The sequence below is a fragment of the Carcharhinus amblyrhynchos genome, chromosome 14 (assembly GCF_965287045.1).
Source record: "Carcharhinus amblyrhynchos chromosome 14, sCarAmb.v2.hapA, whole genome shotgun sequence".
Classification (NCBI taxonomy): Eukaryota; Metazoa; Chordata; class Chondrichthyes; order Carcharhiniformes; family Carcharhinidae; genus Carcharhinus; species Carcharhinus amblyrhynchos.
This window is the reverse complement of record NC_137337.1, coordinates 63099516-63114202: the sequence shown is the minus strand read 5'-3', so window position 1 is coordinate 63114202 and position 14687 is coordinate 63099516. Positions and strand designations below refer to the sequence as shown.

Genomic DNA, 14687 nt, shown 5'->3' with positions numbered 1-14687 from the left:
TCCTGTTTACCCTCTCAGTTGAGCATAAAAGTTGAAGAAGTCAATTTACAGAAACAGATCTTATCCCACTCATTTTCTCATTGCTGTCTGTGGGAGTTTGTTGTGTGCAAATTGGCTTCCACACTTCCTACATTACAACAGCAACTACAATTCAAAAGTACTTTATTGGCTGTAAGGCACTTTGGGATGACCTAGGTTTGTGTAGGGCACTGTATAAGTGCAAGTTCTTTTCTTTGATAAACCCATTGAGCTGTCTGGGGAGAACTGTCTCTTTCATATTCCTGGTCTGTCACAGGGATAGTTCTGTCATTGTGGTGGGGCAGAGTGTATGGGGAACTCCCTGTTTGAGTAAGTTCTCAAGTCCCTCCCCAAACTTCCCTCTAACCATATCACACACCCATGCTTCACTTACTGCATCTATCACATGAAATTTTCATTAATTACTAAGCTCTAGTGCAAAGCTGTACTCAACGTCCAGATGCCTTGTCATCCTATTAGGAGTGCCAACAAACTCCATCTGTCATTTCTGAAACCTCAAACGACTATGGGCATTCAGACAGTTGTTTTAAATAAATGGTATTTTTAAGGGGAAGAATTTCTACAGGGAAATGACCAGAAACAATAGCAATGAATGACAAGAACAAGGGACAGAAGAATGATGTGGGAGGTGGGGTAGTTCAGATAGTGGCAGAAAATGAAATAAAAATCAATCGGGCCTATTCATCTCTTATACAGCTGCTCTCCATGAAATCCTGGACTACTGCCAAGCCTGCAGACTCAACTGTGAACCCAATCAATGTGGCTGCTGCCTGAGCACACAAAGGGAACTCAATAGTGACAGCAAGGTAGCTGGGGTTAACTGGCAAGCAGATAGGAGAGGTTTGTTGGGATTGTGGAGGCAGTGGGGAGGGTGGGATTTGACAATTATCTTAAACATTTGTTATCCAGTCACCAACTCTTCACGACTAATCTTAAACATAAATTATCAATTAGCAGAGAACAGACCCAGGCACAAATCAACAAATAACCCTGGAGAAATTTGAGAATCTAGAAATAGCCCTGGAGAGCTTTGAGAACAGTAAGAGGTCTCACAACACCAAATTAAAGTCCAACAGGTTTATTTGTAGCAAAGGCCACTAGCTTTCGCAACTGGCTGTTCCTTCGTCAGATGGGTGGGAGTTCTGATCACAAACAGGGCATATAAAGACACAAACTCAATTTACTTGAATAATGGTTGAAACGTGAGTCTTTACAGCTAATCAAGTCTTAAAGGTACAGATAATGTGAGTGGAGAGAGCATTAAGCACAGGTTAAAAAGATGTGTATTGTTTCCAGATGAGAAAGTTAATGAGATTTTGCAAGTCCAGGCAAGTTGTGGGGTTTACAGATAGTGTGACATGAACCCAAGATCCCGGTTGAGGCTGCCTTCATGTGTGCGGAACTTGGCTATCAGTCTCTGCTCAGTGACTCTGCGCTGTCTTATGTCATGAAGGCTGCCTTGGAGAACACTTACCCGAAGATCAGAGGCTGAATGCCTGTGACCGCTTAAGTGTTCCCCAACAGGAAGAGAACAGTCTTGCCTGGTGATTTTCAAGCCGTATTCATTCATCCATTGTTGTAGCATCAGCATAGTCTCCCCAGTGTACCATGCCTTGGGAATCCTTTCCAGCAGCATATCAGGTAGATGTTGGCCAAGTTGCAAGTGTATGTATTGTGTACCTGGTAGATGGTGTTCTCACGTGGGATGATAGCATCCATGTCGATGATCTGGCATGTCTTGCAGAGGTTGCTGTGGAAGGGTTGTGTGATTCTGTGGTCGCTGTTCTCCTGAAGGCTGGGTAGTTTCCTGCGGACAATGGTCTGTTTGAAGTTGTACGGTTGTTTGAAGGCAAGAAGTGGGGGTGTTGGGATGACCTTGGCGAGCTGTTCGTCTTCATCAATGACATGTTGAAGGCTCCGGAGAAGATGTCGTAGCCTGTCTGCTCCAGGGAAGTACTGGACGACGAAGGGTACTCTATACACCATGTCCCGTGTTTGTCTTCTGAGGAGATCGGTGTGGTTTTTGGCTGTGGCGCGCTGGAACTGTCGATCGAGTTGAGCGTCATATCCTGTTCTTATGAGGGCATCTTTCAGCGTCTGGAGGTGTCTGTTGCGATCCTTCTCATCGGAGCAGATCCTGTTAATACGGAGAGCTTGTCCGTAGTGGGTGGCTTCTTTAACATGTTTAAGGTGGAAGCTGGAGAAGCGGAGCATCATGAGGTTATCCATGGGTTTGCAGTACAGTGAAGTACTGTGGTGACGTCCTTGATGGAGATGCGCATGTTCAAGAATGCAACCAATTCCGGAGAATAGTCCATGAGTCTGATGGCGAGTTGGAACTTGTTGATGTCATCATATAGTTGTTTCAATGATTGTTCACCATGAGTCCAAAAGAAGAAAATGTCATCGATGTATCTACTGTATAGCATCGGTTGAAGGACCTGTGCATGAAGACGTTGGTATATTGAGGTGCAAATTTGGTCCCCATGGCTGTTTCGTGTGTCTGAATGAAGAACTGGTTGTTGAAGGTGAAGACATTATGGTCCAGGATGAAGCAGATGAGTTGTAAAATTGCACCTGGAAACTGGCAGTTGTCGGCATTGATACTGAGGCAGTTGCAACAGTGCCATCGTCGTGGGGGATGCTGGTGTAGATAGTGTTCGTGTCATACTATCTGTAACCCCGACAACTTGCCTGGACTTGCAAAATCTCATTAACTTTCCTGTCTGGAAACAATATACATCTTTTTAACTTGTGCTTAATGCTCTCTCCACTCATACTGCCTGTAGCTTTAAGACTTGATTAGCTGTAAAGATTCACATTCCAATCATTATTCATGTAGATTGAGTTTGTGTCTTTATACACCCTGTTTGTGATCAAAACTCCTACCTACCTGATGAAGGAATAGCCAGTTCCGAAAGCTAGTGGTGTTTGCTACAAATAAACCTGTTGGACTTTAACCTGGTGTTGTGAGACTTCTTACTGTGTTTACCCCAGTCCAACACTGGCATCTCCACATCATAAGTTTTGAGAACCACAGTTGTTCGGATACAATTAATACAATTCACAGCGCCCCGAGTTACCGATTCGCACACAGCGCCCCGAGTTACTGATTCGCACACAGCGCCCCGAGTTACCGATTCGCACACAGTGCCCCAAGTTACCGATTCGCATACAGCGCCCCAAGTTACCGATTTACACACAATTCTGTCAAGAGAGAAAATAAGTAAATACCCACATCACCTGAACAGCTCTGTAAAAAAACCTTTTTTTAAAAAATGGACAATGCTTTCCCTGACTAGCCAAAGGAGAGGGCTTTCAAAATTTTAGAGACTCAATATGTGTAATGCTTCTCAGCCTTTTGGCTAAGATCAAGTGTAGTATCAACATGCTATGCTTGGTTGAAGTCATTAGGTTACATTTTAGCTTCACTTGAAGCAATTTTTAGAAGCAGCATCTCGGCCTTTTGGCTAAGATGCAAATGAGATCAAGCCTTGGAGGAGGAGCAATGCCTACTCCAATCAGCTTGGATCATGTAGATCAAGCCCAAGACAGGAGGTGACAGCCCTGTCTTGTCAGCTTGGATCAGGAATGTCTCAACTTGTTGAGATTCTGATTTGGACTTGATTTGACTGAATTGGAATAAAAAGGCTGCTAATGCCCTCTGTGACTGCTGACAATTGAATTCCTCAGAAATACCTCCACCTTTTTGCATTTCTGCGGCAGAATTCCAGCCCTCCAGATAGTGTGTGTATGGACAAAGTTTGTGACTCCTAATAATTCAAGTTTGCGACTCCTAATAATTCAAGTTTGCATTAATAGCCAAATCTCAACCTGCTCCCAAACACAATAGATTTCAACTAAGGACCTTGTAAACCAATGTCACATGGCCAAGCCTTGAGCCACCTGATTTCGTTTAATTAATTACTTATTGGATGTTGCCATCAGTCTCTACTTGACCTCCAAAGAGAACACTAACTCCAAGCATCCTGCATTGTCTGTCATTTCACCACTAAAGAGAACCTGTATCCGAGGTCACCACTGCAGACGTCAGAGCAGCCTTCTCGAAATTCAACCCATGGAAAGCAACTGGCCCAGATGGGTACCCGGACAAGCACTCAGATCCTGCTTGGACCAGCTGGTGGGGGTATTCGCAGATATACCAGTGGGCTGAGGAATGGCAGATGGAGTTTAATTTAGACAAATGCGAGGTGATGAATTTTGGTAGATTGAACAAGGGCAGAATTTACTCAGTTAATGGTAGGGCGTAGGGAAGAGTTACAGGACAAAGGTCTAGGGGTACATGTTCATAGCTCCTTGAAAGAGGAATCACAGGTGGACATGGTGATGAAAAAGGCATTCGCCATGCTTGGTTTCATCAATCAGAACATTGAATACAGGGGTTGGGACGTCCTGTTGAAGTTGTATAAGATATTGATATGGTCACATTTGGAATGCTGTGTGCAATTCTGATCACCCTATTATAGAAAGGATATTATTAAACTACAAAGAGTGCAGAAAAGATTTACTAGGATGCTACCGGGACTTGATAGATTAAGTTATAAGGAAAGGCTGAACAGACTGGGATTTCTTCCTCTGGAGCGTAGAAGGCTGAGGGGTGACCTTACAGAGATCTATAAAATAATGAGGGGCATAGACAAGGTAGATAGTCAATATTTTTTCCCAAAGGTAGGGGAGTCTAAAACTAGAGGGCATAGGTTTAAGATGAGAGGGGAGAGATACAAAAGTATCCAGAGGGGCAATTTTTTCACACAGAGGGTAGTGAGTGTCTGGAACAAGTTGCCAGAGGTAGTAGTCGAGGCGGGTACAATTTTATCTTTTAAAAAGCAGTCTGATAGTTACATGGGTATGATGGGTATAGAGGGATATGGGCCAAATGTGGGCAATTGGGATTAGCTTAAGGATTTTAAGCAAAAAAGGGTGGCATGGACAAGTTGAGCCAAAGGGCCTGCTTCCATGCTGTAAACCTCTATGACTCTATGACATCTTCAACCTCTCTTTACAACAACCTGTGGTCCCTATCTGCTTCAAGAAGGCAACCATTCTCTCCGTACCAAAGAAAAGCCAAGCAGCGTGCCTTAATGACCATCGTCTGGTGGCTGTGACATCCATCATTATGAAGTGCTTCAAAAGGTTAGTCATGGCACGAATTAATTCCAGCATCCCAGATTGCCTGTATTCACAACAGTACGCCTACTGCCGCAAAAGGTCCCCAGAAGCCACCATCACCCTGGCCCTACACAAAACCCTGGAACACTTAGATAACAAAGACAGTTATGCCAGACTCCTATTTATTGGCTACAGCTCAATCTTCAACACCATTATTCCTACGAAACTCATCTCCAAACTTCATGGCCTGGGGCTTGGCTCCTCCCTCCACACAGACCGCAATCAGTATGGATAGGCAACAACACCTCCTCCATAATCATCCTCAACACTGGTGCCCCACAAGGCTGTGTCCTCAGCACCTAAATATATTCCTTATACTCCCTTGACTGTGTGGCCAAATTCCCCTCCAATGAGGTTTTCAAGCTTGCTGATGACACCACCGTTGTCAGTCAGATCTCAAACAATGACGAGAGGAAAGAGATAGAGAATCTGGTGTGACAACAATAATCTCTCCCTCAACATCAACAAGACGAAGGAGATAGTCATTGGCTTCAGGAAGCATAGTGGAGGACATGCCCCTGTTTACAATAATGGGGACGAAGTAGAAACAATCGAGAGCTTCAAGTCCAGATTGCCAACAACCTGTCCTAGTCCCTTCATGCCGACGCTATAATTAAGAAAGCCCGCCAATGCCTCTACTTCCTCAAGAAACTAAGGCAATTCAAACTACAACATTCACCAACATTTACAGATACACCATAGAAAGCATTCTTTCAGATTGTATCACAGCTTGCTGTGGCTCCTGTTCTGTCCACGACTGCAAGAAACTACAAAGGGTCGTGAACAAAGCCCACCTATCACTCAAATCAGCCTCCCATCCACTAACACTGTCTGCATTTCCTGCTGCCTTGAAAAAGCAGCCAGCATAATGAAGGACCCCATGCACCCTGGACATATTCTCTTCCATCTTTGGCCATCAGGAAAAAATACAGAAGTCTGAGTTCACATATCAACTGACTCAAGAACAGCTTCTTTCCTGCTGCCATCAGATTTTTGAATGGACCTATCTCGCGTTAAGTTGACCTTTGTCTATACCTTTCTAGACACTTTCTCTAGCTATGACTGTAACACTACATTCTGCACTTTCTCCTTTCCTTCATGATGTACGGTATGCTTTGTCTGTATAGTTCACAAGAAACATGTATACCAATACATATGAAAATAATAAATCAAATCAAATCAACAGTCAGCAGCAGGAAGTGCTCTGTCCAGGTACAACTGCCTGGCCCTCAGCTGCACTGTGAACTACTGGAACTTTGGAATTAGTAACTTCAAGTCTAATTCAACTCTGAGCCTCCACCCCTTGTGGGTGTCTCGCGTCTGAAAAGATGCATCACTCTGAGTCACCCAATCTATCTGCAGAGGAAACCCTCCGTTAGACTTTTAATTCTGGACTCATTTAAAACCATAACTTATATCTTATTGTAATCTAACCCTGTATCCCATTATTTCCGAGTGCCAAAATGGGGCGGACGTTACAAAAGTCCTCTCCATGTGTTGTGTGCATGTGAAATAATAACCCTGGTATTTTAATTTGTCTTGCGTTTGCTGTGCAAGTTATGCACAGAGAATTGGAACACTCCACATTTAAATGGAAAATACACCATCAATTATAAAGAGGGAAATCAAAAATAGAAAACACCTTTCTGTTTATGAACGCGTAGTGGGAGGAGAAATCAGATCTAAATCAATCCCTGCCCCCTAATAATTACAGATTTACGCACAACACTGAATGATGTGGATTTACACACAGCACTGATAGAGAGGTACAGGTCACACTGGAGCTGTCCAGGACATCTGAAATATTGCTCCTAAGTTCCTACAGTAAGTGACTGGGCTTTTATGTCTGCTATTGGTGTGGAAAAAGCTCAATGCTGTCATAGAGAGCATGGAAACAGGTCCTTCAGCCCAACTTGTCCATGCTGACCATGCTTCCTAAACTGTACTAGTCCCAGTTGCCTGCATTTGGCCCATGTCCCTCCAAACCTTTCCTATTTATGTACCTGTCTTTTAAATGCTTTAATTGTACCTGCCTCTATTACCTCCTCTGGCAGTTCATTCCATCCATACAAATCTCAGTTGTCTCAGCTAAGTCATCCTTCCAATTTGCCTTCTCCCTGACACAACCCAAGTATTACGATTGTATTAAAGTAATCATGACTGCTGCCAGGAAGCAAGAACTCACCTACATAATTTGTTGTTCATTCTTGGCATGTGGACAGCACTGACAATTTATGACCTGCTCCTAGCTGCTTAGTGGTGGGTCTTCTTCTTGAACTTCTTGAAATCTGTGTGATGATGGTCTCCTCAGTGTTGTTAGGTAGAGAAATCCAAGACACTGATAGAACAATGATTGTTCTCCTGGTCACCTATTCCCTGACATTAGCAGAAGTAAATGCTTGCTACTTATGAACATTATCGCCTTTAGCGTAGGGATGGCATATCTACAGAGGCCATTCAGCCCATCAAGTCTGCACTGAATCTCTGACAAAGCACCTTCAACAGGCCCACTGCCCCATTCCCTTAAACCCATGCATTTAGCCCTCTAATCCTCCTGACTTGCACACCTTGGGGTGCCAAGAGGCAATCCAGTTAATTTGCATATTTTTGGACCATGGGAGGAAACTGGAGCACCCAGAAGAAACCCATGCAGACACAGGGAGAATGTGCAAACTCCACAGAGACAGTCACCTGAGGCTGGAATCGAACCCGGGTTCCAGGCACTGTGAGACAGCAGTGCTAACCACTGTGCAAACCAGGTTCCACTGATGCTGACACAGATAAGCCAGGGGAGGGAGATCCTAATAACTTTAGTAAATTTAAACATTTTTCAATATTAAAGTCAACTACATGTTAAAAACAAAAATCTGAAATATATGCAGGTTCTCAGAAGTCATATTCAGGACCTACAAAAAGAACCATACTAAATTCGTGTAAGGAAGCAGAGTAATAGCAGAATTACATTTTTAATGTATGAACTCAAAGCAAGGCAGATGGTAATGTGCTTGTGGCACGGTTCAAATATACAGCAAATAAATTTCATTTGTTACAAATCTAACTGGAATAAGTTGTGGGTGATACTGAGGCTGAAGTGATATTTGGGTGACAGAATAGCAAAATGATAATTTTGCACAAATACTGACAAAAGGAACATTTGGTCTTATAGTGTGGGCTCCTGACCATTTGATCACAGCTTGAGAGCTGTTGATCAAGGAAAGTAAAGACAGATGGGTGTGATTACAAGCTTCACACAATCCAAAAGCAAGTTTGCTTATATATTGAGAGGCTTTACATGTGAAATGAAATTGGAAGCACAGACACAGGATGATCAGTCAAGGCCACAGGGGAAGAGAGCACTTTGGCTGGGTGGACTATCAATTTGGTTAAAGGCATTCTTTGGTCTGCCCAAAATGCTTTGGTCTTCCAGTACAAAGTTGTCCAAGGCCAAGTCTTGCAGACTACCACATTCCATAATCCAAGAAGACCAAAAGCTGAAGCAGATGTTTTGGGGCAACTGTCACAAAGAAAGGCCTCTCCATCTAAAGACCTTCAGCCATAGTGCACTGAAGGGAAACTGCAAAATCCATGTAACAAACACTATAAATATTGATAGCTGTTTCGCAGCACAAAACTTTAGTATAACTGAAAAAAGAAGCATTTTGTTTTGCACTCATCAGGATGGCTTACAAGAAATTACCAATAGTAAAAGGTATAGATAGGGCAGATAGTCAGAGGCTTTTTCCCAGGGTGGAAGTGTCAATTACAAGGGCGCACACATTGAAAGTGAAAGGGAGAAAATTTAAGGTAGATGTGTGGGCTAAGTTTTTCACACAGAGTGGTGGGTGTTTAGAACGCACCGCCAGAGGAGGTGGTGGAAGCAGGCACATTAGCAACATTTAAGAGGCATCTGGATGGGTACATGAATAGGGAGGGAAAACAGGGAAATGGACCAAGTAAGGGTGGAAGATTTTTTTCAGTTTAGTTAGAGCATCATGATTGGCAAAGGCTTGGAGGGCTGAAGGGCCTGTTCCTGTGCTGTACCTTTCTTTGTTCATTATTAAGGGAACAAAGAGAAGACAGTGCTGTCGCCGGGATCGGATGAGATGTACCCCAGGTTACTGTGGGAGGCGAGGGAAGAGATTGCTGAGCTTCTGGCGATGATTTTTGCATCATCGATGGAGACAGGAGAGGTTCCGGAGGATTGCAGATGTGGTTCCTCTATTCAAGAAAGAGAGTAGAGATAGCCCAGGAAATTATCGACCGGTGAGTCTAACCTCAGTGGTTGGTAAGTTAAGAACATAAGAAACATAAGAACATAAGAAATAGGAGCAGGAGTAGGCCATCCAGCCCTTCGAGCCTGCCCTGCCATTCAATAAGATCATGGCTGATCTGAAGTGGCTCAGTTCCACTTTCCCGCTTTCTCCCCATAACCCTTAATCCCCTTGCCTACCAAAAACCTATCTACCCGCGTCTTAAATATATTTAGCGAGGTAGCCTCCACCACTTCAATGGGCAGAGAATTCCAGAGATTCACCACCCTTTGAGTGAAGAAGTTCCTCCTCAACTCTGTTCTAAACTGCACCCCCCTTATCTTGAGGCTGTGCCCTCTAGTCCTGCTGTCCTTTCTGAGCGGGAAGAACCTCTCTACCTCTACCCTATCCATCCCTGTCATCATTTTATACGTCTCAATGAGATCACCCCTCATCCTTCTAAACTCTAACGAGTACAAGCCCAGTCTATTCAACCTCTCCTCATAGCTCAACCCCCTCAACTCCGGTATCAGCCTAGTGAACCTCCTCTGCACTTCCTCCAAGGCCAAAATATCCTTGCGCAAGTGCGGCAACCAAAACTGCACACAGTACTCCAGCTGCGGCCTCACCAGTGCCCTGTACAGTTGCAGCAAGACCTCCCTACTTTTATATTCAATCCCCCTCGCTATGAAGGCCAGCATCCCATTTGCCTTCCTGACCACCTGCTGCACCTGTAGGCTGGGTTTTTGCGAATCATGCACAAGGACCCCCAGGTCCCTCTGCACCGTAGCATGCTGCAGCTTTTTGCCCTGTAAGTAGTAGTCCTTCCTACCATTATTCCTACCAAAGTGGATAACCTCACACTTGCCAACATTGTATTCCATCTGCCAGGTCCTCGCCCACTCGCTCAGCCTATCTAGGTCCCTCTGCAGACTTTCCACACCCTCCGCACAATTTGCTGTTCCACTTATCTTTGTGTCATCAGCAAATTTCGACACCTTACACTCGGTTCCCTCCTCCAGATCATCTATATAAATGGTAAATAGCTGAGGCCCCAGCACTGATCCCTGGGGCACTCCACTAGTCACCAACTGCCAATCCAAATAGCACCCACTGACACCCACTCTCTGCCTCCTATTTGACAGCCAATCCCCTATCCACGCTAACACCCTACCCCCAACTCCAAGCCCCCTAACCTTTTGTAACAACCTTTTGTGTGGCACCTTATCAAACACCTTCTGAAAATCGAGAAACACCACATCCACCAGTTCCCCTCTATCCACCGCACTAGACACATCCTCATAGAATTCCAATAAATTCATCAGACACGACTTCCCCTTAACGAAACCGTGCTGCGTCTGCTCTATCAAACAATTCTTCTCAAGATGCCTCGCTAAGTTGATGGAGAAGATCCTGACAGACAGGATTTATGAACATTTAGAGAAGTATTGTATGATCAAAAATAGTCAGCGCGGCTTTGTCAAAGGCAGGTTGTGCCTTACGAGCCTAGTTGAGTTTTTTGAAGATGTAACTAAACACATTGACGAAGGAATGGCGGTAGATGTGGTTTATAGGGACTTTAGCAAGGCGTTTGATAAGGTCCCCCATGCAAGGCTTATTGAGAAAGTGAGGGGGCATGGTATCCAAGGGGAATTGCTTTGTGGATCCAGAACTGGCTGGCCCACAGAAGAATGATTGTAGATAGGTCTTTTTCTGCATGGAAGTCGGTCACCAGTGGAGTGCCCCAGGGATCTGTTCTGGGACCCTTGCTCTTTGTGATTTTTATAAATGACCTGGATGAGGAAGTGGGGGGACGGGTTGGTAAGTTTGCCAATGACACAAAGGTCAGAGATGTTGTGGATAGTTTGGAGGGATGTCAGAAGTTGTAGTGAGACATAGATAGGATGCAAGACTGGACGGAGAAGTGGCAGATAGACTTCAACCCGGATAAGTGTGTGGTGGTTCATTTTGGCAGGTCAAATGGGATGAAGGAATATAATGTTAAGGGTAAGACTCTTAGAAGGATCTTGGGGTCCGGGTTCGTAGGACTCTCAAATCGGCTTCGCAGGTAGAGGATGTGGTTAAGAAGGCTTATGGTGTATTGGTCTTCGAGGACTTGAGTTAAGGAGTCGCGAGATAATCCTGCAGCTGTATAAGGGCCTGGTCAGACCCCACTTAGAGTACTGTGCTCAGTTTTGGTCGCCTCAGTACAGAAAGGATGTGGAAGCCAAAGAAAGGGTGCAGAGGAGATTTACAAGGATGTTGTCTGGATTGGGTGGCATGCCTTATGAGGATAGGTTGAGAGAGCTCAGTCTCTTTTTCTTGGCGAGACGAAGGATGAGAGGTGACCTGATAGAGGTGTATAAGACGTTGAGAGGTATTGATTGGGTAAATTCTCAGAGGCTTTTTCCCAGGGCTGAAATGGCTGCTACAAGAGGACACAGGTTTAGGGTGCTGGGGAGTAGGTACAGAGGAGATGTTAGGGGTAAGTTTTTCACTCAAAGGGTGGTGGGTGCGTGGAATCGGCTGCCGGTGGTGGTGGTGGAAGCGGATTCGTCAGGGTCTTTTAAGAGACTTCTGGATGAGTACATGGGACTTAGTAAGATTGAGGGTTATAGGTAAGCCTAGTAGGTAGAGATATGTTCGGCGCAACTTGTGGGCCGAAGGGCCTGTTTGTGCTGTAGTTTTTCTATGTTCTGTGATTGATTGGCAAGTGGACTTTAACTGGTAGAGGCTTTGCCATGGAGAATGCATCATGGAACAGTTACCTGCCCCACGTTATTGAAATTCAAACCGGGTGGTGGACTCAGATTGGTCAATTCATTTCCCTGAGGAATGAACAAGGGAACGTCTGATCCCCAAGCTTTTATTAATTTAAAAATTAATTGAAAATAATTGTAAATGGTAAGTAACACAATATTGGAAGAAACAGATGTTGTTTTGCACTTTAAGTGATGTCAATTTTGAATGGTCATGTAATGTACTTTAAAAAATTATGAATATTTTTGGAAAAAGTTAGTTATAAGCTGGAAGTAGTATAGGAAAAACACCGGGGAAGGGGCAGTGGTCCCTATCTAACCAGGGAAGAAGTTAGATTTTTATTGTAGCTCTTGCGTTTGATGGTAAAACAGTTAGCATCCAGACTTGTTAACTGCTTCATCTTGCAACAAATAAAATTACTGCCTCTCTAGTGAAGCACAGCCTGTCAAAACAACAACCCCCAGCATTCTTAAGTGCTGCATGCATGTGTGTGTAAATTAGAAACAAAAGGTTATGTTTATATAGTGTCTTCACAGTAGAAAGACATTCCAAATTACTTCACAGCAGCATTTTTAAAAAATTATCATTTGGAGAAGCAAAGAAGTAAGTTTTAAGGAGGTTCTGAATAGAGGAGAAAGCAATGATGGGTTTAAGGAAGGTGTTGCAGAACATGGGGACCAGGAAGCTAAAGGCATAGCTGTCAATATCAGAGGATTGTGAGAAACAGCAACAGTAAGAATGGAACCGGGAAGGTAAAAGACAAGAAAGATTGAGAGTGGCAGCAGAATGGAAAAGTAAAAGAGCGCAGGGAACAGAGGGGCCGAGAGGAGCCAGTGCAGGGGAAGAGAATAAAAGAGGACAGGAAAGAGCAAGAATGAGAGTGGAACTGGGCTGCCACTGGTGCTGGGTCTCAGTGATCATCTAGATTGGGGGACAATCAAGTGTGCTGTTACAGATAACTACGTAAATATTTGGTTGGTGAGCATTTTACTTGTTTTGCTCATTTATCATTTAAACACTGATACAATTTATTTCTAACTGTAAAGGTTTACTTCAGAATAAGTTTTTTTATAATAGCAGTTGTAACTTTTTTGGGATACTAAGGATTATTAATTAATTACAGCTAAATAGATATAAATAAGTACCTAAAACGCATCTGTGTAATTTCAGTTGTATGTGGTTCAAGCTTTAATAAGTGCAGTACATTGTAATATTGTTAGGAATTCTTCTAAGTTAATCAACAAAGTAATTAAATTAAATAAATTAAATAACATGAGTAGCATTGGCCAGACAGGTATTATTATCCAGTTGTGGAACATGGGAGCTTCTGGACACCAAGAGGATTCAGGACTCATGTATGCGGAAGTATAATCAGCAAGGAAGGCGTATTCATGCATGCACATGTGTGGTTGTAATACCTGTACACTTCGCTTCAGAGGACAGTCTTACCTCTTAGAATAGGGTCATCTGTTTGGGGCAGAACTGAGGGACAGGAGGATATGACCGTGAGTGAGGCAGGTAAAGGGACAGAGCAGACAGTAGTGGAATGGCCTCTGCATTTGTTGTTCAATAGGTTTACATCTATGGACAAAAGTGAGATCGGCATAGTAGATGAGCAGCTGTCAAATGGGGAATATAGTGGTAGTAAGTGACAGTATAGTGAGGGAGATGGACATTGTTCTCTGCAGCAAACAGCGAGGCAGCAGTGTTGCTTGCCTGGAGGACTGGAGAGGAATTTACGGGGGTGAAGGGGGCGGTTTTGGATCCAGTTGTCAGGCACAAGTAGGTACAAATAACGCAGGCAGGATAAGGAAAGATATTCTGCATGATCAGCATGAGGAACTAGGCATCAAATTAAGAAACAGAACGTTGAAGTTAATAATCTCTGAATTATCGTCACAACAATGTAGAATCTTTGAGCAGAAACTGATAGCCAAGTTCTGCACACGAGGAAGGCCTCAACCGGAATCTTGGGTTCATGTCACAACATCTGTAACCACCAGGACTTGCCTGGAATTTCAAAATCTCACTAACTGTCCTGGCTGGAGACAATACACATCTCTTTAACCTGTGGTTAACCCTCTCTCCCCTCACATTCTCTGTACCTTTAAGACCTGATTACCTGTGAAGATTCACATTCGAACCATTATCTTGTAAATTGAGTTTGTGTCTGTATATGCCCTATTTGTAAACACAACTCTCACTCACCTGATGATGGGGCAGCACTCCAAAAGCTTGTGGCTTGTACCACCAAATAAACCTGTTGGACTTTAACCTGGTGTTGTGAGACTTCTTACTATTATTACCTGAGCCACTTGCAGATTGATATAGGATAAATAAGAGTAGAGAGATTAATGTGTGGCTCAAAGGATGGTGTGGCAGAAGTGGATTCCAGAACATGGGTCACTGGCATCAGTACTGAGAAAAGTGGGGACATCTGTTGGGGTG

The 14687-nt window shown here is 43.8% G+C and overlaps 1 protein-coding gene and 1 non-coding gene across 4 annotated transcripts in view; one reads left to right on the top strand and one right to left on the bottom strand.

Annotated features, from left to right (window-relative positions):
- LOC145352739 (metastasis-associated protein MTA1-like) overlaps positions 1-14687 on the bottom strand; it is a 112262-nt gene that overhangs the window by 86820 nt on the left and 10755 nt on the right. The gene's annotated exons all lie outside the window — the stretch shown is intronic.
- Positions 3385-3583, top strand: LOC145352829 (U2 spliceosomal RNA). The gene has a single exon (XR_013888598.1). It is a non-coding gene; the product is annotated as a U2 spliceosomal RNA (small nuclear RNA).